The sequence below is a fragment of the Leptidea sinapis genome, chromosome 31 (assembly GCF_905404315.1).
Source record: "Leptidea sinapis chromosome 31, ilLepSina1.1, whole genome shotgun sequence".
Lineage (NCBI taxonomy): Eukaryota > Metazoa > Arthropoda > Insecta > Lepidoptera > Pieridae > Leptidea > Leptidea sinapis.
The window spans coordinates 2,153,431-2,178,384 of NC_066295.1; the positions used below are offsets into that span (position 1 = coordinate 2,153,431).

Sequence of the window (24,954 nt, forward strand, 5' to 3'; positions counted from 1 at the left end):
AATAACAAAAAGAAAAATCAAGGTATACAGTTACAAACGCAAACATTCACAGAAGTAAAAGAAAAGAAAGAAAGGAAAAAGAAACTGGGCGTCATAAATAGAGCACGGCAATACTTCAAGCCGGCCCACATTCTAGCGCTCTACAAAGCGCAGGTCCGGCCTCACATGGAGTATTGCTGTCATCTCTGATCTGGCGCACCCCAGTATCAGCTCGATCCATTTGACCGCGTGCAACGCAGAGCAGCTCGAATTGTCGCGGACCCAGTACTCTGTGAACGGCTGGATCACTTGGCGTTGCGTAGAGACGTCGCTTCATTGTGTGTCTTCTACCGCATTTATCACGGGGAGTGTTCCGAAGAGCTGTTCAACCTGATTCCTGCCGCCGAATTTCACCTTCGCACCACACGCCACAAGTTACGATATCATCCCACCATCTGAATGTGTGGCGGTCCTCCACAGTGCGGTTTTCAAGGAGCTTTCTTCGTCGTACCACGAAGCTGTGGAATGAGCTTCCTTGTGCGGTGTTTCCGGGACGATACGACATGGGTACCTTCAAGAAAAGCGCGTACACCTTCCTTAAAGGCCGGCAACGCTCTTGTGATTCCTCTGGTGTTGCAGGAGAGTGTGGGCGGCGGTGATCACTTAACACCAGGTGACCCGTACGCTCGTTTGTCCTCCTATTCCATAAAAAAAAAAGTAACATTTTGATTATGCGCATTGATACAAAAGATCAAAGACAAATGATATTAATTAAACTTGGGGCAACGATAAGAACGATTTTAATTTTAATTCTAAACTGTGTCTGAACACAGCAGGGGAGCACGAAAATATGTCGATGTCAAGAAAACGATTGTTGTAAGATTTACACATTCTGTGTAATATTAATAATAGCTATATCGCAGTTCTATAATATGTAAAAATTGGAGGAACGTAATATGACACCACCGTTCCATATAGAGCAACGACGAAATCTACACGACCTCATTCGATTTCTCGCCTTATTTTGTTTTAAAGAATTGCTTTTTTCCTTTGAACTTATAATAGAATAAAAGTCCTTTAAATTCTGTACAAATTAGAACAAAGACAATGGGATGTTGGCATAAATAAGTTAACGGGTCAAGACTTCAGTCTTTATCAGCCACCTAGTTTGATCGTATAAAGCTACATATCTAGTAAGTTGTAAATACAGCTATGTTAGTTAAGTTTTCATTAGGTTAGGTATCGTTTTATAATATTATTGCTGACAAATGGACAAGGTTGAACCTTTTTTTGATCTAACATACCGACACTACATTCAATTTAAAATATATACGTATAATGTTAACGACATAATATATTTGATCTTCGAAGTGCATATTACACGTTGCGGCCTCAGTTATAAATCTCCCAAGAATTGAAAAAAAAAACTGGAAGCGCTGTGGCATTGGCCGGTGACCCTTCCTTTTTTACATGACGTGTAGGTATTGAGGGAGTGTGTTATATTGCAGGCCATGCTATTTATGTTTATATTTTTTGTATCTCGTTTTGACCTACGTTTAAAAAAATCTTAAGAATCTTTTGTATTATATGTTATGTTTCTGTCATATATAATGTTCGTCTGTGATGTATTTGTATAGATACATATATTGAAAACTTCCACAACGCGAAGAAATGTTCATATTTCGCCTTGTGTTCACAAAATCCACGTAATCGTTCATATTACCCCATAACTCGGAAAAATTACCTGCACCTCAGTACCTGAAACTTTAAGTCTACGTAGGTCACACTAATAAAAGTTTTGCGTAACTTAAAAAAAAAACATTTTATTACAAAAATATATTTATTGCTTTTCAAATTACTCTAGTTTATTTACATTTTAAATATTTTTTCATGCGATCGAACCATTTTTAAAAACAGGAGGACCACAGATCTGAAGACATGTTTTCTACGTGCTCATTTAACGCTATCACTGCCCCTTCGGAATTGATAAAGGTGAAACCTCTCATCAAATCTTTAATTACGGGAAATTACAGAAATCACAGGGTGCTAGATCGAGGCTATGTGCAGGATGGGTGACGAGTTGCACTTTTTCGGAAACTTTAAATGACTTAGTTTTGTTGGCCGCGTGTGAAGAAGCGTTGTCATGATGTGGTAGAACGCGGCTTTTTGGTCGTCTTTCGGGAACTCCTTTTAACAACCTGGGTAAAGAAAATGGTAGAATACCACTCGGCATTAACACTCTTTTGATCTTCAAGTGGAATTGTGTAGATGGGACCCGTAGCTGAGAAAAAAAATGCGATCATTTTTACAAACGTTTCTCCCTTGCCTCACTTTTGTTGGCCTGTTCTCATTTTCAAACACCCATTCACAAGATTGCTGTTTTTTTCGGGTTCAAAACAATCCACATTTCGTCTCCTGTGACAGTGTTATAAACAGCATTAGAATCTCCGTGGTCGTACTTCATTAGCATCTGTGAGCACAATTCCACGCGATCCAGCTTCTGCTCTGGTGTCACTCCATGAGGGAACCAACGATAACAAAGTTTCCTAACTTTCAATTCTTCGTGTAAAATTTTCTGAATTAGGCTCATACCAATCCCCAATAGTCCTCGAATTGTCTCATTAGTAATCCACGGGTTTTATTCAATTAGCCGCTTAACAGTAGTCACATTATTTTCGTTGACGGCAGTTGAAGGCCGCCCTTCACGATATTCGTCATCTAAAGAAACCCGAAAAAATCATCGTCTCACGGTGCTAAAGCAAGGTACTCTCCCAAAAGCATTTTGGAGACGAGCGGCACAGTCTTACGGAGAGAGAGAACTTCTAAAATCATAAAAATCATCGTTGTAAAATCTTTTCGACTTAATTCCATTTTCGTTGCTTACGTAGAACTTTGATGTGTGAAAAAAATCAATTGACAAATAATTTCCCGCCAATTGTTTTTTTTTATTACTAAGAAGGTTGCAACGTTGCAAATAATATAGCATTCGAAATTCAAATAGTTCCGATTAGCTAGAAGTGCAAACATTAAGTACGAACTCATGCATACATAAAAATAAAATGAAAGATAATATAGGAATAACAATTATACCGGCCGCAAATAAGTATCCCATATATTATATAATGTGACACATCTATTTAGATTGTTATACACACAGGAAGCCTGAAAATACCTTATTCCTTTTTATATCCACCTTCTCGGAATGTGTAGTTATATTGATATGACAACTGAGCGGAAAGTGCCTCATTTATTACGTACAAATATGGGGGCGGAAAACCTGTATGAAAATTCATTACGCGTTCTGTATTTGTTAATTCTGTTTTAATTTACATACAAACTAACCGGTATTTCTCTATGAATTTGTCAAATTCAAGACTGTTGAAACTCTCCGGAAAAAAGTTAAAAACCTTATTCTTTTGTCTATTTGAATTATAAAGTATCTGCTCACAAATTGTGTGCACAAGTCTTATACTATTTGCTTATTTTATTAGTTCTTTTTTTTTGCCTCTGTAAGCCTTTCTTACTTGTATTATTCGGTGTGGTTTGTTTTTGTTATTAATAAAGTTTTCATTTATTCATTCAAATATACTTTCAATAACTTTTTGCGTTCTTTTGTTGTCGTCATGGTAAATGGATACTTGAAGTTAATTTGCTAAAATAAAAAAAAAAAACAATTTGTTTTTGTTATCCTCATACTTATAATCTATCATTCAGCAGAACTAAAACTTTCATCATTTGGTAAACAATGTACTAATACAGGGTATCGTGTTATAAAGAACTTGTGACACTATAAAGGAAAATTGTTGTCTACAAGAAATTATTTGCAAATTGTTCTACTACTTTCTGGAATTCGACTGATATTTCGAGCAGAAATTGATATCAATGTATTTCCTGTATTAAGCGTTTCAATAATCGATCCTCGTAGCGTTATGATGACTGTTTTTACAAACCACTTTTAAAACAACAAAGTAATTCCATCATAGCTTTGTTTTAAGCGTAAATTACATTTTACAGGTAAAATGCATTCAGTCTGGCCCACGTTACCTTGTAAACACGTGGTTACATACAGACAGTATAAAATTTAACACAGTAAGTCGTTTGTAATACTAGCTTACTTTAAAATTTTAACATACCTGTGAGAGATTCGAATTTGATACGTAATTAAATTGGAAAAAAGGTTATTATCGTTTTTCTTTATAGCTATTTATTACTGCCGAGGTGAGGGCAAAAGAAAATTACCTATGAAACTATTATAGTTGATACTGTTATTGTAACGGTCACTCGCAGATACATGTCAAAGGAGAGCAACATGGCCGCGTTTGTTCCTTTTATTGTGAAACCTTTGAATGTGATATCATTTGAATATGGGTCTATCGCGTATTTAAATCATTCATTCAAGACACAATGGAACATCCTAAACTAACACGGAGCAAATATTTGTTCACCGTCAACACCAACACCAACACGTCATAAACACGAAAAGGCACTTGACTGTATTAACAACTATTACTATATTCTGTAAGATCTGTAATTCAATTCAAACGAAAATGCAGTACTTGTTATTATAACCTTGGACTATTTATTACTTTCCTAATCAAAAGTGAAAAAAGAAAAAATTCAAAAAACTTTTTTACAAACGGCACGGCAATTTTATTATGCATAGAATGTACTAGCCGTATGTATAAACCTAAACTAACCGCGAGTTTGTCCATCGACGCAAATTTAAATTGTTGTAGAAGATTCTTACTTTTGACTTTTCGTTTTGCTTTACTTTAAATATATATTTGTATCCAAACTACAATTATTACATTACAATAAAAAACATATTCAGTTACTTGATGTATAAACTGAATAAAAATTACCAGTGGGAGGCTCCCTTTGCACAGGATGCCGGCTAGATTATGGGTACCACAACGGTGCCTATTTCTGTCGTGAAGCATTAATGTGTTTAAGCATTCCTGTGTTTCGGTCTAAAGGGCGCCGTAGCTAGTGTAATTACTGGGCAAATGAGACTTAACATCTTATGTCTCAAGGTGACGAGCGCAATTGTAGTGCCGCTCACAGATTTGGATTTTTCAAGAATCCTCAAAGGCACTGCATTATAATGGGCAGGGCGTATTAATTACCATCAGTTGAACGTCCTGCTCGTCTCGTCTCGTATTGACATAAAAGAACCAATTTTTTTTCTGCATGTAAACATTTTTAAAGTGACATTTTTAGTTTTCCTTAAATATCTATAACAAAGAAATGTTTTTATCTGTGTTATGTAGTTGGAAAGCGGAATAATGAATACATATATTTAATCCAACGTCACATGGATAAAGTAATATCAGCTGGGAGTACCAACTCGAAGCTGGAAGACAGCCATTTTTCAAGATACAGCCAGAATGCAATTAGAAAACTGCTTTGAGTGTGTTATTGCATTCTCGTGAAAGAAATAACGTTCTTTCTTTAAAACACGTCTGCAGTCTCCTTGCCGCAGTTTGAAATTGTAATATAAAGTTTTAGGTTATTTATAAATATTTGTGATTATTTCAGTTTATTTATTATTATTTCGGGAATACGTTGGATGAGGGCAGCGCAGGACCGATCGTCGTGGCGATCTTTGAGGGAGGCCTCTGTCCAGCAGTGGACGTCTTCCGGCTGAAATGATGATGTGATTATTATTATGCTTTTTACCATAAATAATTTCTTTATGTACCTACCATCCTTTTTTGTTGCATGTTGTTTTTCCGAGTATTGGGGGAAGGTAATATGAATAAACCGTGGCTTCGAGAAATAAAAGTTTTTTGACTGGAAGGCAAAATATAAAATTTTCTTCGCGGTGTTGAAGTTTTCAATATCTGTATCTAAACAAGTGCATCACAGACGAACAATAAATATATACGATACAAATATAACATCATAAAAAGTAACCTTGAATTCTAATATAAGACTTGTACTTAACAGATCGTAATACTACTTATTAAGTATAATCATTAAATAATTATAGTAGGTACAATATGAATAACGCTTTAAAGAACTTTAGTAAAAACTTCTAAGTTATACGGTAACTTTGTCATTGTAGTACGATAATTCCAACTTACCAGTTACGACTGTGTGCTGTTGTTTGTTGTCGAAACTAAAAGATTTTGTGATACACTAAAATTCTCGTGTCGCGGTGCTTTCCCAAACACCTCCAAAACGGCTAAACCAATCTGTTTGAAAATTTGTGTGTATATCGGGTAGGTCTGAGAATCGGCCAACATCTAACAATCTAACAATCCAACATTTTCGTACTCATAAATGATAAGGGTCACCCACCCCTAAATATTTTTTTTTACATTTATTTATTTTATTATGATTCACCATTAAAAAATACATACAACTTCAAATTTTCATCCGTTTACGATCAACACCTATTTTTGTATCGCTATTTTAATATTATTCTATTCCATCCACAGATACGCAATAGAGTTGTAAGATGGCAATCGAATATAATGATTATTGTAGTACGATAAATTTGGTATTTCTGAGAAGCGGACAACATCTATATAATATACATCAAAAATTTTGAGTATTTAATTTTTTTTCTTACTCTATATGGTAATACAACGTTTTCAACAATTTATATTATTTTTGAAATTGATTGAATACCTAAAGTGTTATATTTTCTTTATTGGATGTTTGTTTAAAGTATTAAATTAAATTAACCATTAGACAATTCGTGTTTTTCTTTCGGTTATGTATTTGTTGACGACCCGACACGACACACGATAAAAATGCGAAAATATATTTGTATGGACTGTTAGTATTGTTTGGACACCATTGTTTTAAGTCGTGTTAGTTTTTCAAATATTAGGTAGTCGCAACTTTTTCTAGTGACGAATAAGTGGTTGTTCGAAACAAGGATGGGCAAGGTTTGTGATCGTCATTCAGAAACTAGAGACCATGACATGTCATTGAAGTAACGAACTATTAAAATTTAAAACCTTAAAATTTAGGGCATAAGGTTGATTAAGCATTTAATTATGATTAGTCAATATTTTGGTGACTAAGTATACCTATACGCCAAGACCTTACGGGAGAAAGGGCAGTGCTTAGTCAGTCAATCGCCGGTCTTCTATCCCAATAAACGTCTTAACTTTAAAGTCCAAATCACCATGTCTATTTCATGTATCTTTCCCACTGTTTCATTAATTATTGTATTGTGCGTCGGGGTAGGCAGAGACAATAGAATGCCATTTGCTTCTATCCTTACAAACCTCACGCGCTTCCTCTACATTCATTACTCTTTTTATACATGCTCGTCGGTTGCGGGTGCTTCGGACCTCTCCTTTTCTCAAAACGTCCCCAATTTGGTCGACGAATGTTCTACGAGGTCTCCCGCGACCGACTTGCCCACACACACTTGCCTTATATTTGATGCGTCATTCTTTCTTCACTCATTCCCTCCACGTGTCCAAACCATTTCAGCATTCCTTTTTCAGTCCTTGTCACAAAATCCTCTTTCAAACTACAGCGCGCTCGTATTACCGCATTTGGAATTGTGTGTAATAAACATTTTTTTTTTTAAAGGGGTTACTACCTTTCTGAATAACAGAACGAACGACATATCGTCTGCAATGTGTCGTGTGTTAAAAATCGTGACCGTAAATAGTGTCTTGCGGTGCCTCTTGAACAACCGACCTTAGCGTGACGCTTAGATAATTATTGTTGTTCTATTATTTAAATGAACAGATGACGTGTTTGAATCCTCTGTGGAAATAGTTTGGTCGCAAATGTCAAAGGCTTGTTCGAGTTCCAGTCATGTCTATGGTGTGGATGAGTGCTTTTAATATTGGCTTTACTGTCGGGTGTACTTATGCGGTTATTAAAAGGTAAGAATTTTGACTACTTTCAGGAGGTTAATTTGCAAAATTTTAATGGATTTATTCTCTTGTGATTTCACTAAACGTCAAAACTGTGTATGAACTTTTTCAACAGTCTTGGACAAATATGGATCAGGTTATTCAGTTCGCGTGTAGACGAAATGTTTTTATAGTTTTAAAATAATTAGTGATTATTGCAAATATGTCAAAAACTATTTGAGACTAATTCTTTAAAGGCGGGGTATGAGGTAGGCACCAAAAGTACAAACAATACTTAGAGTCGAATTGTAGACCTCCTCCTTTTTTTGGGTTGGTTGAATAAATGAAATATTTTTGCTTATCAACATTTACTAAAAGTTTTAAGTGCCTGAACTTTTCATATTGTAAAATGTAAAATATTTTAATCCGATAAGTTTTAATTGATTCATGAAAATATTCTATTATTTTTAAACGGATGAATAGTTTCTAAGACTTACAAATTTAATTCATCATCATTATATTAGTGTAGATAGACTCGTACCCGTCAAAGCTGGTACTTATTAAAAAAGAAATGAAATAAGTAGGAGCTAATGTAACTAGCACTTCAATTTTACTTAAATAGATAGATGTATTAAGGCGACACTAAGAGCCAGCGACCTTGAGCGATATGAGTTCACGGCTGCCGGCCCGCCATCTATGTAACAAAGCCAATATTTTAAAAATTCTTGCGTGGAAAACAGTTTATATGCGTACAATCCTCGTTATTCACTACTAATGTGAATAAATGAACCTACACAAAAAAGTACAAGCTATAAGAATAACTTTTCTGAGAGAAGTACCAAAAAAATGCGTCACGCCATGCCAAAAAACTTGTTTAACTTCAAAGAAAAGTGGTAGTAGTTAACTATAACCAACAGCAAGCATTAGCAACCTACAAATAAGACTTAAGGATATGTGTAACAGGATTTAGTAGTGTTCATAGCTCGAAATGCTATACTTTCACCACAAAACATGTCTAAAAACACCATGTTTGCGAGTTTTCTGCTTACTCTTCGGCTTAATAAGATAACATAAAATATTAACTTAGGAAGTAAAGGGTAGTATGAGTTTGATTGAAACAAAATAATCGTTTAATGCACAAATCCATGAGATCCTAACAGAATTGTTAATCAAAGTCTCAACCCTCGTCACTAGGAAATGCTGGAATAAAGTCTGATGGAATTTATCGTTTATGTTTGGAATATTATTGGTGTTGAAAAAATATATCCAGTGTTGTCTTACCTTCTCTTTTTTTATGTTTGTTACCTCAAAACTTTCGACTGGGTGAACCGATTTTGATAATTCTTTTTTTATTTGAAAGTTTGTGCTTTCCGTTTGGTAATTGTAATTTGTACAAATGATTTAAGTTTTCTTGACTTGACTTTTGTAAAATTTGAAAATTGTTATTGTAATTTGGTCCAGATCTGACAATAGCATCCATGAGAAAACGGTTAAAGTCTTAAATTTGCTTTACGTATGTGGATGATAAATTAACATTAATTTTTAGATTTTTCATTGCTGTTTTTTTTGTTAATATTTTTTTTTGAATTCGGTTAATAACAGATGGTGAAATGGTGGGAAATGATCGAAAATTCTATCATTATATACGCGTTCCAAATTTGATTTTAAAAATAAAATAAGAAGTTTCTATGTTGTAATATACCTTTATTGCCAGACCCTTAAATATAGGGCGCAACTTAGGCTGCTTTAATGTTTACACAAAATGACTTAGGGTTCCGTACAAAACATTTTTTAGGAAAATGTGAGCAATGTTCAGATTGCAACGTAAACGGAATCCTTCGCGGGCAGTCGGTCATTCGTATAATAAATATTTAACATGGCGCATTTTATCAGTTCCTTGGAAACTGTAGATTCCATTGTTAAGTAGTTATTTAATGCCTTTGTTAAATATTGAGTGTAGACCTTGTCAGGCTTGTTAAAAATATATTAAAATAAATTAACCTAGACATGAATATAACATTAAAATTTAAACGGTGTTGGTGTGTATTTCGGCACTTTGGAGATTATCATTGGTTACTTACAATATTTCGCAAGGAAGTACAAAATGGCACATAATATTATAAGGAAGAGGAAGAGTGTTCGATTATTTAATTATTCAATGTACCTCATTTAATTAAAACTATTATATATTATGTATATTAATGCGTGTAATATATTTTTTATATTGGGAGCCATAACATTGGATACATTTATTAATTACTAGCTGACCCGGCAAACGTTGTTTTGCCATATAAATTATTTGTAGTTTTCGACCGTTTTTTCTCCGACTTACTTTTTAAAGCCGACAACCACGACCACGGAAGTCTTTTCATTTTTCGAGTTAATATAATAAAGCATAAAGCACTCATATAAAATGTGGCTTTCTATAGGTAAGAAAAAACTTAAAATCGTTTCAGAAGATCCAGAGATTATTAATAGCTTGCAGATTGCAAATTTCTTTTCTACTTACTTCACACTTCTTTTATAGTGTGGATAATTCACACAATATTAGTTATTCTGGTGTGTAAGCTATATTATTGTAAAGTTTAATTAAAATCCATTCAGTAGTTTTTGCGTTAAAGAAGTACAAACATACATCCAGACATGCAAACTTTCACATTTATAATATTAGTAGGATTCCTAGAGCGTGTTATTTTGAATTTGATGTGGTGTGAATGGTTTGTTTAATATTACATCGTTGTTTTTGTATTAATTTCACTGTCCTCTATCACACTACTTCTATATACCACTGGACTGGCGGCTAACAAATTGCTTTTGTGCCTGTTTGATATTCGCCATTTTGGCGCTGTTTGTCCATGTAGCGAGAGTCTGTGGTACTAAAACTAGTGATGACTACATCATCAAACATCTGTAGATGGTGGGAAACTATTTCCAAAAAAAATGTGGAATATATATTGTATCTGTATTTTTTGAAAGGTGCCTTGTATACAAATATATATTAGAGTGAGCCACAGATGTTGTTTTATCTGGCAACATTCTTCAGCGCACTTTTTGTTTTGAAGGAATAAAATGCATGGGATTCAATTCCATAGCTTGATTATAAGTTTCTGGGGTATGATTATTGCAAAGCTCGATTTTGGTGGCATAAATCAAATAAAAATTATAATGGCATAGCTGTATATAACAATTTACAACAGTAATTACACATTTTTCTAGTTCATTTTATAGGTAAATAATCCTTCATTACTTGAAGTGAAGAACCAAGCTATGCATAAATTTATTTCATTTTGCCATAATTCCCTTTAGAGTACAGCTATTGTACAGTGCCAGCCATTGAGTCTATTAAAAAAAAAAACTTTTGATCTTGGTACGGATACTAGACCACAGTGATGAGAATATTTTATCGACGTCGATCTTTGACACGTGTGCAAATTTTCAAGTAAATATGTCGTATTAAAGTGGGTCAAAATCATTTTCAGAGTTTCTGTTACATACGTAGATTCAGGCGACGCTTATAATATAATGATAGCTTGTACGATGCTCTGGATGCAAACTAACAAACGTAAGATCTATATAATATAAGTAACCAGTTTGGCTCCTTTGCACAGGATGCCGGCTAGATTATGGGCACCACAACGGTGCCTATTTCTGCCTGAAGCAGTAAAGTGTAAACATTACTGTGTTTCGGTCTGAAGGGCGCCGTGGCTAGTGAAATTACTGGACTTAACATATTACGTCTCAAGGTGAAGAGCGCAATTCTAGTGCCGCTCAGAATTTTTGGCTTTTTCAAGAATCCTGAGCGGCACTGCGTTGTAATGGGTAAGGCGTATAAATTACCATCAGCTGAACGTCCTGCTAGTCTCGTACCTATTTTCATAAAAAAATAATATAGAAAGCTGTACGTTGGTGTATAAATCATAAGTTTCATCGAAGCATTTTTTCTATAATCATTTTTCATATTACTAAAGAAAGGCAGCAAGCTATGCATAAATCTGTTTCATTACTGGTATCTTGAATCTCATAGCGATTAACGCGCGCGATTTGTTCGCCTTATCATTTGTTAACACGTCGTACTAAATACACCTATATTTATTCATCTCGGCTAACATTGTATGATCTCTTAGTGAGTCAAAGTGACGACACGAGAAGGACGTTCTTCCAATGTAAAGTGATACGCCCTGCGTATTCCAGAGCAGTGCCGCTCACGATTCACGGAAAACCCAAAAATTTGAGCGGCATCGCAGTTTTGCTCATCATTTTGAAACAAAAGTCTCATTAGACCAACAATCATCATCATCACCATCACTACTGTTCACAAACTTAAATATGATCATCATCTACTGCATGGTGACGTTACTCCACAGGGCGGTTGTCAAAGAACTTTCTCGTACTACCAGAGTATGGAATAAATTACCTGTTTGCGGTATTTAAAATACGAGTAGGTTTTCTAAGCGTGTACACCTATTAAAATTGCCGGAAACGCTCCTGTAATTCCTCTTTTGTTGCAATACAAGATGGGCTACGATGATCATCTGGTACCAGTAGCCGCACGTTCATTTGTCCTCCTGGTCCATAAAAAGATGCGAAATGTCACATTCAAGTGCACCCGTCACTATGTAATTAATAATCAAAGTTTCAAGTGCCTTTAATTGCAATGTAAGCCGCACCGAGCATACAGAAACATAACAGTTCAAAAAGTGTGTTGCTGCAGAAGTTATTATGTTTTTTTTTTTTGTGGAAAAGGAGGACAAACGAGCGTAAGGGTAACCTGGTGTTAAGTTATCACCGCCGCCCACATTATCTTGCAACACCAGAGGAATCACAGGAGCGTTGCCGGCCTTGAAAGTAGGTGTACGCGCTTTTTTTGATGGTACCCATGTCGTATGAGGAAGTTCATTCCACAGCTTTGTAGTACGTGGCAGAAAGCTCCTTAAAAACCGCACTGTGGAGGACCGTCACACATCCAGATGGTGGGGATGATATCCTAACTTGTGGCGTGTATGTACGTGTACTTTACTGGTACAAGGTACAAAAAGGCATAAAAACAGAAAAGGCAAATATGTTCTCAAAATTTGATTCCTTTAGAATTCATTGATGTCATTTCTAATATACTAGATACTACAACCGCTTCGGAAACAAATGGCGCTCTGAGAGAGATGAAGCGCCCGCAAGAAACACTCCCAGTATTTTTTTAAAATACAATACATTATTGTATTGTCATTGTTATTGCTATAACATAATCATAATCTACTCCCAGGCAGTCCGATCACTTAGATATTCAGCTGTGGAGTAGTAGGATTTACGACAGAGCCATTTTTTAATAAATGATTTAGATTTATTTATAGATAATGCCTGAACAGTGGCTGGGACTTCATTATAAAAGTGTATACATTTACCCTTAAAGCTATTATGTATCTTATGAAGCCCACTAGAATTAGTAGCACTATTAAGAGCAAAAAGGTGACGATTTTTGTTGAACGTATATTAAATTTTCATAAATGTACTGACAATGAACACATATAAGGTAACGTCCATTATCGAGTTATTTTGAGGCATATCCTTGGGATGATATTATCAATATTGGAGCAATATATTACAGATGAGCCCAGATGGCTTCCATTATCTCCACCTCGTTACAACAACAGCGTACACTTTGATCTCTTCACCGCTTTATTGAAGCAAAATAAAGATCTAAACAGATAATTTCGCAAACTATTTTCATACCATCAGCGTACAAGTACTTATCGTACTGTACCTTTGAAAAAAAAACACACCCTCATAGGGCAACATTATGCTGGTTTGGACTTTGAACTAAAGCTTATTGTCAAGTTAAACTATCGGTTTCAGATTCTTAAAAGATATTGTGTGTATATATATATATGGATATATACATATTTATTTATTTGTAATCTATACTATATATATAATATTATAAAGCTGCAGTGTTTGTTTGTTTGAACGCGCTAATCTCTGGTACTACTGGTCCGATTTGAATGATTCTTTCAGTGTTGGGTAGTCCATTTATCGAGGAAGGCTATAGGCTTTTTTTTCAAAATTAGGGATCCGTAATAAAATTGCTATTTTGTAACACAATGTGTAAAATCGAAAACCTATTTTTGCGTGCGCTGCAAAAACTATTGACAATAGAACAAAATGATGTACAGGCTATAATATAGGCAATATTTTATTACTTATAAAACTATCGCGTGAATTATACTTTATATGGCAAAACAACTTTTGCCGGGTCAGCTAGTCGCTTATAAAATGCTCACAGAATACCTTTATTTATTTATTAATGGTGTATGTGGATGATGCAGCTACTGTACTCAATAACTTTTGTTTTTTATTAAAATAAATTCACTTTTTTGACTTACTCGTGTAAGACATTGACTATTTGACGTCTGAGTGTGTCTGTTGCAACATTTTACATTTTACATATTATATTGTAATTTGAAATGATTTCATAAATGTAAATCTTGATATAAAAGAGTGGCAATGAGTTTCTTGCTACTTCTTCTCATTAGCCCAACCCTTTACGAAGTAGCGGTAGATTCAATAAGAAATTTTTTTTTTTTTTTTTGACATTCATAAGTGTCATTTCCGTGACCTACGTGAATAAACTGATTTTGATTTGATTTGATTTGATTTAAACTAGGAAAACTTGCAAACGACGGAGATTCGAAGTTTGACTATAACATAATATCTGTGTGATAATTTAAATAATTACTTATTTTTTTTAATGCCATTCTTATATTTTTTTCTGAATCCTTAACTCATTTGTAACTAATTATTTATAGTATTGTATAATAGGCGTGTATATTATTGTGTAACTTATATAGTTAGTATCTTAATTAGTTGTTAATTTGTATTACTTTTGTTTTGTGGTTTTTTATCTTACCGTTGGTTACCTTTAAACTAAAACTGTCGTATAAATTGTTGGAAACTTCACTGGTGAAAGTGTGAGTTTTAATATTTGTTAATATTTATCATAATACTGTTTGTTTCCTATACATGAATAAATAATATCATACACAATTGTTTTTAATAATTTTCATATAGCTTCATTCGCCAGTCAAAACGCGTTCATGGGACATGAAAATTTACACTTGGTTCAATAGAAATGTTTCATCTTATAAAGTTATAATCTACTTTAATAAATATCAATGTACTTATGTCTTACACATAGTATCTATTGTGTTTGTATTTTATGTTAGCGTCCTAACCCGATTTTAGGACAAACTAATTCTTTCTAGACTAAATCAGTTCATCCTTTAGGCGATAGGATAAACCGGTACAAACTAGGTTAAACTAGTTTCTCCTATCGGTCTTTGGACAAACCTGCTTAGCCTAGGCTGAACTAGGTGAATTTTACATGAATATGTACACCTCAGGATAAACTGGTTTGGCCTAGCCTATACTAGTTCTGCCTCGTAATTTTTTAGCAGGTAGAACTGGACCATCATACTTACGATTCATTAACCATTACACCAGGTTACTAGGATTTTCGCAGGCAATTCACTAAAATTAATTTCTAAGGCAGGTTGAGAGGTGTGTTAAATCCGACTGTTACGTCCAGATATGAGCGCGTTCAAACAAACAGACAAAATATATATACTACGTGACTAAACCACTGATCGTATTGACATGAAACTACCACCATTCGATGCAAAATTTATTCTAGATGGTTTATGGCTACTTATTTTACGAATTCCAACATTCCTTCTATTTAAAATTCAACCAGTGAAGCGGGGGGGGAACGACAATTATATATATAGTGAAAAAAAAATGGTCTTTGTTTGAGGCTCAAAGACGCCTAAACCACTGATACGATTTTTAGGTAGTTTCATGTCGATCGATAACCACCTTACCACCGTACGATGCGAAATTTATCCCAGATGATTTTTTGAATTCCAAGGCTCCTTCATTAATTTATTTCCTTTTAAAATTCGCGCAGCGAAGCGGGCGGAAACGTCTAGTATAGTATAAACGGCTAGTATAGTATAAAGATATTATTTTATTTGTCGCGTACAAAATAGTGAGTGATGGAAACTGAGATTGTATTTGTAACAGAATATTGAGCCCCCACGAGCGATATCCGGCGGGACTTGTCCGACCTTATCAGATATTAACGAACGTATCAAATATTCCTGGTATTTAGATCACTCAATAAGTACTGATACAAGTATTCAAAATATTATTTCATTCATAGTTTTAAAATTTTTCACCGTATTTCTATACAAAGTTTCATTTTTGTAAACTAAATCAAAAAACGAATTCAAAATTAATTTTTGGAGGATCAAGGTCTGGACTCGCAAATCTTCCCGGTTAAGATCCATCGTTTTAAACATAAAGTGCGGGAAGCGTTTCACGTGAATTATCAGAATATTTTCTTTTTATTAATTGGTTAAGTGGATTATAGAGCCTTTAATAGGCAGCTTTTTCATAATATTAATACAATTACATATTACTTTTCCATATCTACATTTCGAAAATCTCAATACTAATGAGTGACCTCTACGTGATACTTACTACCAGAAAACTAGGTGTATAGAAATTAAAAGTCAAAGTATATTTTTAATAACTTTTTTAAATACAAATTTTAAACGTGAAAATCATTTTAGCATTAGTACCAATATGGAAGGGTCCAACTGTCGAGTACGATTGTCAAGAATCTTTTATAGAGTTGTATTTTTATGTTTTTGTATTGTTATATGTTAATCTAATTTAGAATAAATAATGTACGTAAGTATGTTATATAACAATAAAAACGATTTAAATCTAACACTAAAACAAATAATAGGTACAACAACATACATGATAAACTTTTCTGTCTGTTGGCCAGCTTTTCTTAGTAATAGTCTTATCCAGTAATCCATCCAATATATTAATGCTGAAGTCGAATTTGCATATTTTAATTAACTGCGGTTAATTTAAAGACCTAATAGTCAGCCTTGCAGAGGCATTGAGAAGAGTATTGTTGACTAAGATAACTTTTGCTCAAGATTTATGCAATGAAACTTTTTGTCTTCAATTTCTTTCAGTCTTCAATTTCAAATAAATTAATCTTATCTATGTGTGACAGGTTCCTGGGATTGTTGGTGTTATAGCTAGTTTCGTAAACAACAATAAAAATATGCCGTAAGTTCCTCAGACAGTGAATCACAGCTCAATAAACACGGGCGAGGAAACTGAAAAGCGAAAAGTAATCTTCAGAAGTTCAGTATCGTGGTGATCGTTACGAGCGATGGCTGCTCGGGCCGCGTCGGTCGCTGTTCATAACTGTCGCGAGTTTCAATACAATATCAACTACAGTATGAAGTTTAACATTACTTACTTGAAACAATGAGATAAATAGAAAAATAGAGTAATACCAATAGTCTACAGTAATTTAAACGTAACCTACGAAAACTAATTAATAAAAACCAACAGGCATTTATTTCTTAATTTATGTCTATATATATATTTTAGTTTATATTATGTTATAAGTTAATAAAAGACATTTATTTTCTCAAAATTGATTCCTTTAGAATTCTTTATGATGTAATTTCTAATACACTAGATACTATCATACTACTACCGCTTCGGAAACAAATGGCGCTCTGTGAGAGAAGAAGTGGCGCCAGAAACTCTCCCCGAATTCTTTTTTTGCGCTCTTTTCAATAAAAATATACAATATTGTAAAGTCATTTCTATCGCTATAAAATAATCACAATCTAGTCCCAGGCTGTCCGATCATTTAGATATTCAGCAGTGGAGTAGTAGGATTTACGACAGAGCCATATTTCTATAAAACATTTAAATTTAGTAATAAGTTTCTAAGTAGTAGTTAATTTTTACAGCAACTATGAATGTTGTTATTGGTACTCGCATCACTAATTTAATTTCTTGTAATACTATATAATGTAATTGTTCTATCTGTGTACTGTGGATATATCATTAAGAATAATGGCAGTTCCTAATATTCAGTCTATCTCTTACTTGAGATAAAAATCGGAACTATCGTTGACTTTTCTGTCCTAATAAACTTATCGACGGTAACTCACCTTATCCGTACAGTTAAGTCCGAAGTTTGTATGGAAATGGCAATTCAAGCGTCCCAATATAAGGCGATAAGAATGACTTATCGGGTATATTGGGACAACTTCGGATTATTGACAGCTAATTACTGACAGTAGAAGGTATTAATTTATCTCTATCTGTGGATAGTATATTGGGAACGGCCGTAAATAAATTTATTAGATCCAATCTACAATACACCTTCATTGTGTAACTACAATTTTTGAAATTATGGATACTAAAACCAAATTAACTCGTTTGTATAAAATACTTGAAAAGAGATATTTGAAATTATATATATTTTTTAGCTATTTTATTATATCATCAGTTCTTAGTGTCCACATTCGTCTCTTAGGTTGTCTATTCATATTCATACGTGACGTCAGTCAGGTGTATGGTTATACCGCCATTCACTCAGTCGCCATAGCTTCGTCTGTTGTCTAGCAGGGAGCACCACAAAGCGGTAGCACGCCTCTCCGCCGCGTGCAGGTGAGGTTAAAAGGCATAAAAGGCATTTATTTTATCAAAATTGATTCCTTTAGATTTCTGTTTGATGTCATTTCTAATAACTACTAGATACTACTACCGCTTCGGAAACAAATGGCGCTCTGAGAGAGAAGAAGCGGCGCAAGAAACTCTCCCAGCATTCTTTTTTTGAGCTCTTTTCAATAAAATTATACAATATTGTAAAGTCATTTCTATCGCTATAAATTAATCACAATCTAGTCCCAGGCTGTCCGATCATTTAGATATTCAGCAGTGGAGTAGTAGGATTTACGACAGAGCCATTTTTTTATAAAACATTTAAATTTATTTATAGATAATGCCTGAACAGTGGCTGGGACTTTATTATAGAAGTGTATACCCTTTGGTTATTACCATTTACCCGTGGTTGACAATTGGGTCGGATAAGATGTTAGTTCCGTTCTCCCCTTACTCCCCATGTGCCAGAGAAGCAACAGCCAGTGATAACTGGCGTAGAATCGTTCGTAGTTCGGCGTGACCACGACTGCTCTGTCAAGAGTAATCTGAGGAAGAAGAGTGTCCACACAATATTCAGGCCGAAGTCGTATATGTAACTATTAAATCGTGAGTGAAATCATACGATCACTAGGATTAGTTATAACTTCCATACATATTTTTTATCGAGTACTCAAACATTAATAAATTCAATGTGAAATATCGTATTCAAATCATATAAAACGTACGACAGACATTGTAAAGAGGGAATAATTCAGGTCAGGAGCTCTTCAGAAACCTCCCCGCGGTATGAGTGTTTAAAATACTTACAAAGTTATTTGTTCCCATATTTAGGTGACTACGTGACGTTGGTTTGTTTATATATTATTGACTAGCTGATGCCCGCAAATTCGCCCGCGTGGACGACGTCGACGATATATAACTAGCTGACCCGGGCAAAAGTTTGTTGTTTTTTTCATATAAATTATTTTTAGAGTTAGACCGTTTCTTGGACATTGCAACATTACTTTATTTTTAACCGACTACAAAAAAGGAAGAGGTTCTCAATTCGTCGGTATTTTTTTTTTATGTTTGTTACCTCAAAACTTTCGACTGGGTGAACCGGTTTTGATTATTCCATTTGGTCCAGATCTGACAATGGAATCCATGAGAAAACCATAAAAGTTTTAAATTTCGCTATACATACGATGATTCTTATTTTATTGGAAAGCATATACTTCAAAGATAGTTTGATGAGAGTTTGGTTAGGTTCTGATTACGGAATCCATGACAAAGTAACGGTAACACTGTTTGTAATCAAATTGCAAAGCACTTACGTTCATTGCTGCATTGAAAAATTTAGTATATCTACACATTTTTAGACAAAATGTTAGTTAGTGTCCTTCAAATTCACTGAAAATCATAAAATAATAAAAAAAATAACAAAAAAACAACTGCCTTCAAAAACACTATTACACAACAAAAGATATAATATGCACTAAAAAGTATAAAAATAATTGCTTATTTTTATACAATCTAATTATTATACTTAAATATTAATAATATTTTTATATTGTTTAGTGCACATTATATCTATTGTTTTGGAATAGTGTTTTTGAAGGCGGTTGTTTTTTTGTTATTTTTTTTTTCTAAAATAAAATAATTTTTTACTCCTTATTGCATCAGCTCATCCTGCCAATAAAAGTCCCGTGAAAATCGGTCCAGCCATTTCAGAGATATGCCGGAACAAGCAGACTACCAATAAAAATTTTATTTTGGTATATGTACCGTATTATATTCCTATACATTAAGTAAAAAACGGTTATTTCAATATTACAAACAGACACTCCAATTTTATGTTAAGATTATGATGTATGTTGTCCTGACTTCTTGATAATTTTCATGCAAACGTAGATTTTTTGTCAATAGTAGAACTATTCGGTGTGTTTTGAGTACCTACTGTCCGGCCATGCATACAAGCACACAAAAATTCTATGATCTACTTTTTTGGCTTTGGTATTGTTTTTAGAACACACAGTAAGTATTCTTTAAAAAAATCAATGTACAGCCTTTGTTACGATTTATTAAGTTTCTTAATGACAATAACGGGACTAAACGATATTCAGCTGATGATAATACATACGCCCGGCCCATTACAATGCGGTTCCGCTCAGAAAAATATATATTATAAAAGATTTTAATTTTGTAAAACCCAAAAATATTATAATAATAAGACGCCCATTTATGATTAAAATAAATTCACATACGTGAATAGACATAAATTATAATGATTTTAATACATTACTGAATCTAATGAAATTACTGGGCAACTGAGGCTTAAATGTGTGTGACGAAAGAAAACATTACTTGCATAAGTATATGTAAAAGCAGACATGAAATGACAAAGATAAATACTTTACATTAAACGATATATTATAAAAAAAAGTGTGTGTGTACTTATGTATGCACGAAAGAAGTTATACTTCTGTGGCGTAACGAAGCAAAAATCATTTAAATGATTTATTCCTCGTGCTATTCTACGTTTTTAGAAAGAACAATTTTGTAAAAATCTTGCAAAGATGGCTTTGACAATTACTTATCAGATTATTAAATAATGGATACGGCTGTATAGGCTTGAACCCTTTGCCTGTCCTAATAATGGACGAAGAATCCAAAAAAAAAAATAACGAATGACGCAAACGTCAGAAAATTTTAGGAACCAACTTCAAGCTGTGGCGAGTTGTGGCGCCCCTTCCACAGAAGCCACTAGAAATAAAGAACTTCAAGCTGTTACTTTTATGTAACAGTGATGCGCGCGCATCTTAAAATTTCACTGTCATAAATTTTTTTATGAAAATAGAACAAAAATGATCAAATGACAGCCTTCACATGACGGGAGGTTGGCTATCACTTGGTTTTAGGTGATCCTCTCATTACATCCAATTTCTCATGCAATTTTTTTTAGAAATGTTTTACAAATAATTATGATCATGTTAAATAGTAACTATAAGATAACACCAATTATTACTAATTAACATGAAAACACTGTCTGACGTGGTGGTTCAGTAGCGCTTCGAAGTTGAGCAACGCGGGTTCAAATTCGACTGGAATACTGAGTCTGCAATCGCATCGTAAAAAGCTTAAATGTCACAATGTAAAAATACCAGTATTATAAACTGCGACGGTCTTTGAACCACAGACCATAAACGGTTAAACGGGTATACGTAGGTCACATTAAAAGTTTTGCTTAACTTAAAAAAACAACATGTTATAACCAAAATATAATACATTTGAATTTCAAACATTATTTCATGCGATGAACCATTTTTTAAAACAGGAGGACCACAGATGTGAAGGCATGTTTTCTACGTGCTGATTAAACGCTATCACTGCCTCTTCGGAATTGAAAAAGTGAAACCTTTCATCAAATCTTTGATTTTGGGGAAAATATAGAAATCACAGGGTGCTAGTCGGGGCTATGTGCAGGATGGATGACGAGTTGTACTTTTTTGGAAGCTACAAATGGCTTAGTTTTGTTGGCCGTGTGTGAAGAAGCGTTGTCATGATGTAGGAGAACGCGGCTTTTTGGTAATCTTTCATTTCTTCGTGTAATTTGAATTTGGCTCATACCAATCCCCAATAGTCCTCGAATTGTCTCATAGGTAATCCGGGGGTTTTCTTCAATTAGCCGCTTAACAGTAGATACATTATTTTCGTTGATGGCAGTAGAAGGCCGCCCCTCACGAAATTCGTCATGTAAAGAAACCCGCCCTCTCTTAAATTTAGCAAACCATCGCCTCACGGTGCTCAAGCAAGGCGCTTCTCTCCCAAAGGCATTTGGAAGACGAGCGGCACAGTCTTGCGGAGAGAGAGAACTTTTAAAATCATAAAAAATCATCGCTCTAAAATCTTTTCGACTTAATTCCATTTTCGTTGCGTAAGTAGAAATTTGAAGTGTGATAAAAAACCATTGACAAATGATTTCCCGCCAATTGTTTTTTTATTACTAAGAAGGGTACAACGTTTCAAAAAATATAACATTCGAATTTGAAATAGTTCCGATAAGCTAGAAATGCAAAACTTTTAGCGTGAGACATGTACCTACTACAATCAAATAAACGTAAAACGGAAAACAGCATCCGTTGAATCCTGTGTGAACTAAAGAAAGAGGTTAAACGATGACGTAGCAAATTTGTTGGAAATAGCAATGTTATATACAATATTTAACTAGAAATTGAAACCTGGCCATCTTTTAGGGGGAGGAGAGGATTAAATGTTGCTCTTCACTCCTTACCAGTGGGGGAGGCTCCTTTGCACAGGATGCCGGCTAGATTATGGGTACCACAACGGTGTCTATTTCTACCTTGAAGCAGTAATGTGTAAGCATTACTGTGTTTCGGTCTGAAGGGCGCTATGAAATTAATGAGCAAATGAGACTTAACATCTTATGTCTCAAGGGGACGAGCGCAGTTGTTTTGGGGTTTTTCAAGACTCCTGAGCGGCACTGCATTGTAATGGGCAGGGCGGATCAATACCACCAGCTGAACGTCCTGCTCGTCTTGTCCCTTATTTTCATAAAAAAAAACGTCAATGCACTGTGAAAAAAATATCTAAATTGAGATGGTCGTTAGCGAAATTACACGTCAAAAGAAATGAGATGAGATGATATTGGTTGGAGTTGAAATCAAGCAAATAGCTTTCCTCAGTGAGTGGAAGTGATATTAAACCCTTGGTAACGGACATTTTATATATTCTTTATCCAAGCAGATTACATTTCGAACTCAAATGATAAATTGTCTTTTACTACTGACGGGGTTAGTCGTTTAATCTTTTCCATTATTTTATCTCGTAATCATACAATTCGATTTGTTATTATTTATCTAAATATTGCCATAAGTGGGTAACACGAACATATTGAAAATGTATCTAACATCACACTAACAATCGATTTTAATTATTTACGTATATGAGTGTGAGGGTTCGTTTTGCGAGTGCATTCTCTTAATTCTGATTTTGGATAGTATTTTGTCAGAATAAATCCAATTAAAGTTATCGAAAGTGAAAAATAAAGTTTTTTTTTAAATAGTGGGTCAACTGCTTTGATCTGCCGCTAAATACCAAAAATGTCTCAAATTATAGTCGCTAAAAACACGCAAGGTTTGTTACAAAAACATACAATAAGGTATTGAAGCACAAATTTTATAAAACACGCGGTAGATAAAATGGTAGTCAGTTATTTTGTATAAAATTGTTATGATTTTCTTTAAGAATCGAAAAAATCGTGTAATGGCATCACAACACGAAACGCGTGTAATTGATTTCGTGTACACTTAAATACGAGTACCGGTACGCAAGTGGGCGAACCGGTACGACAACAGAGTCTGTGGCGTTTATTCCTTCGAAGGTGACATCTGTCTACAGCAAATACCACCTCTGAGGCAACAAAAGGCGCTAAACTTTACTATGACAACCGAATACGTGCTGGTCACGAAGCGACGGGTTAAATAAAATAATAATAAAAACGTATTTTTTACTCAAAAATCTGTTGTAAAAAAAACATACTGATGAATTGATAACCTCCTTTTTTGAAGTCGGTTAAAATACAGTTACACGCGTTTTAATCCTTTAAAAAGTATTTAATTTAAGTATATTGATTTATTTTTAATTGTAGGCATAAAATTCCAATCGGACGTATCTAAGGAATGAAAATATCGTTTGATGTTTGACTTCGTAATCATATTGATTACTGGATTGAATTAGTTCTTGTACTCATTATATCTACTAGCTCGTTTCTCTAACGACATCTCATTACATCTAAGTGACATTTTGTCCATAAATCTACGTTAACGGACCACTTAAACACCACGTAGGAAGAGCCGGTCTGTGTCAAGGACGTATCAATATTTATACGAACATTAACTTGACTTAGTTTTAATAGTATGCTACCGGCAAATTAAAGTGAACATTGTTTTTATTACAATTTACTTGTATGTATCGTTGAGATTGCGTTGTATATATTATGCATATATTTAGGTATACACACCGTTTGGAAAAAACCTAAAACTTGTTAAAATTTCTTTAAAAAGTAATATCGTTTCTGAAAAATTTTAGAAATGTTATGATAATTAAGTCATTATCTCTCTGAACTATTCTAGAGAGCCCGAAATTTTTGTTAATTTAATCTAGTAGGTATATACATATATGCAAAAGAATTACTTGCTGATATCTATACATAAGACATTCCAAATAATGAAATACTAGCTGGTGCCCGCGACGTCGTCCGCGTAGATGCTATAAAGAAGCCTAAATACTCTGGCCGCGCCCAGCGTGACACTGACAGTGTATAGTCTTTATGTTGTTTTGTTGTTAATCTTGTAAAATTTAGATTATTCAGTAGTTTTGTATTTTGTCTGGACATACATACAAACAAACGGATAAGGAGACGAACAGAGAAAATTCTATAAAGTATCTACTTTTTTTTAGATTCGCTATTTTTTGCAGAGCAGACGGCAAGTGTTTTTCGAACTTAATTCATTTGATTTTTAAGTTTGAACTAAGTAGCCATTATAAATACATCCTATAGATATATGAATAGCTTTGACGTCAGACAGAACTCTGTAATCAAAGCACT

The 24,954-nt window shown here is 34.1% G+C and overlaps 1 protein-coding gene across 1 annotated transcript in view; it reads left to right on the forward strand.

The window, feature by feature from the left end:
• LOC126974197 (flotillin-2) overlaps positions 1 to 24,954 on the forward strand; it is a 340,191-nt gene that overhangs the window by 291,240 nt on the left and 23,997 nt on the right. The window lies entirely within an intron of this gene.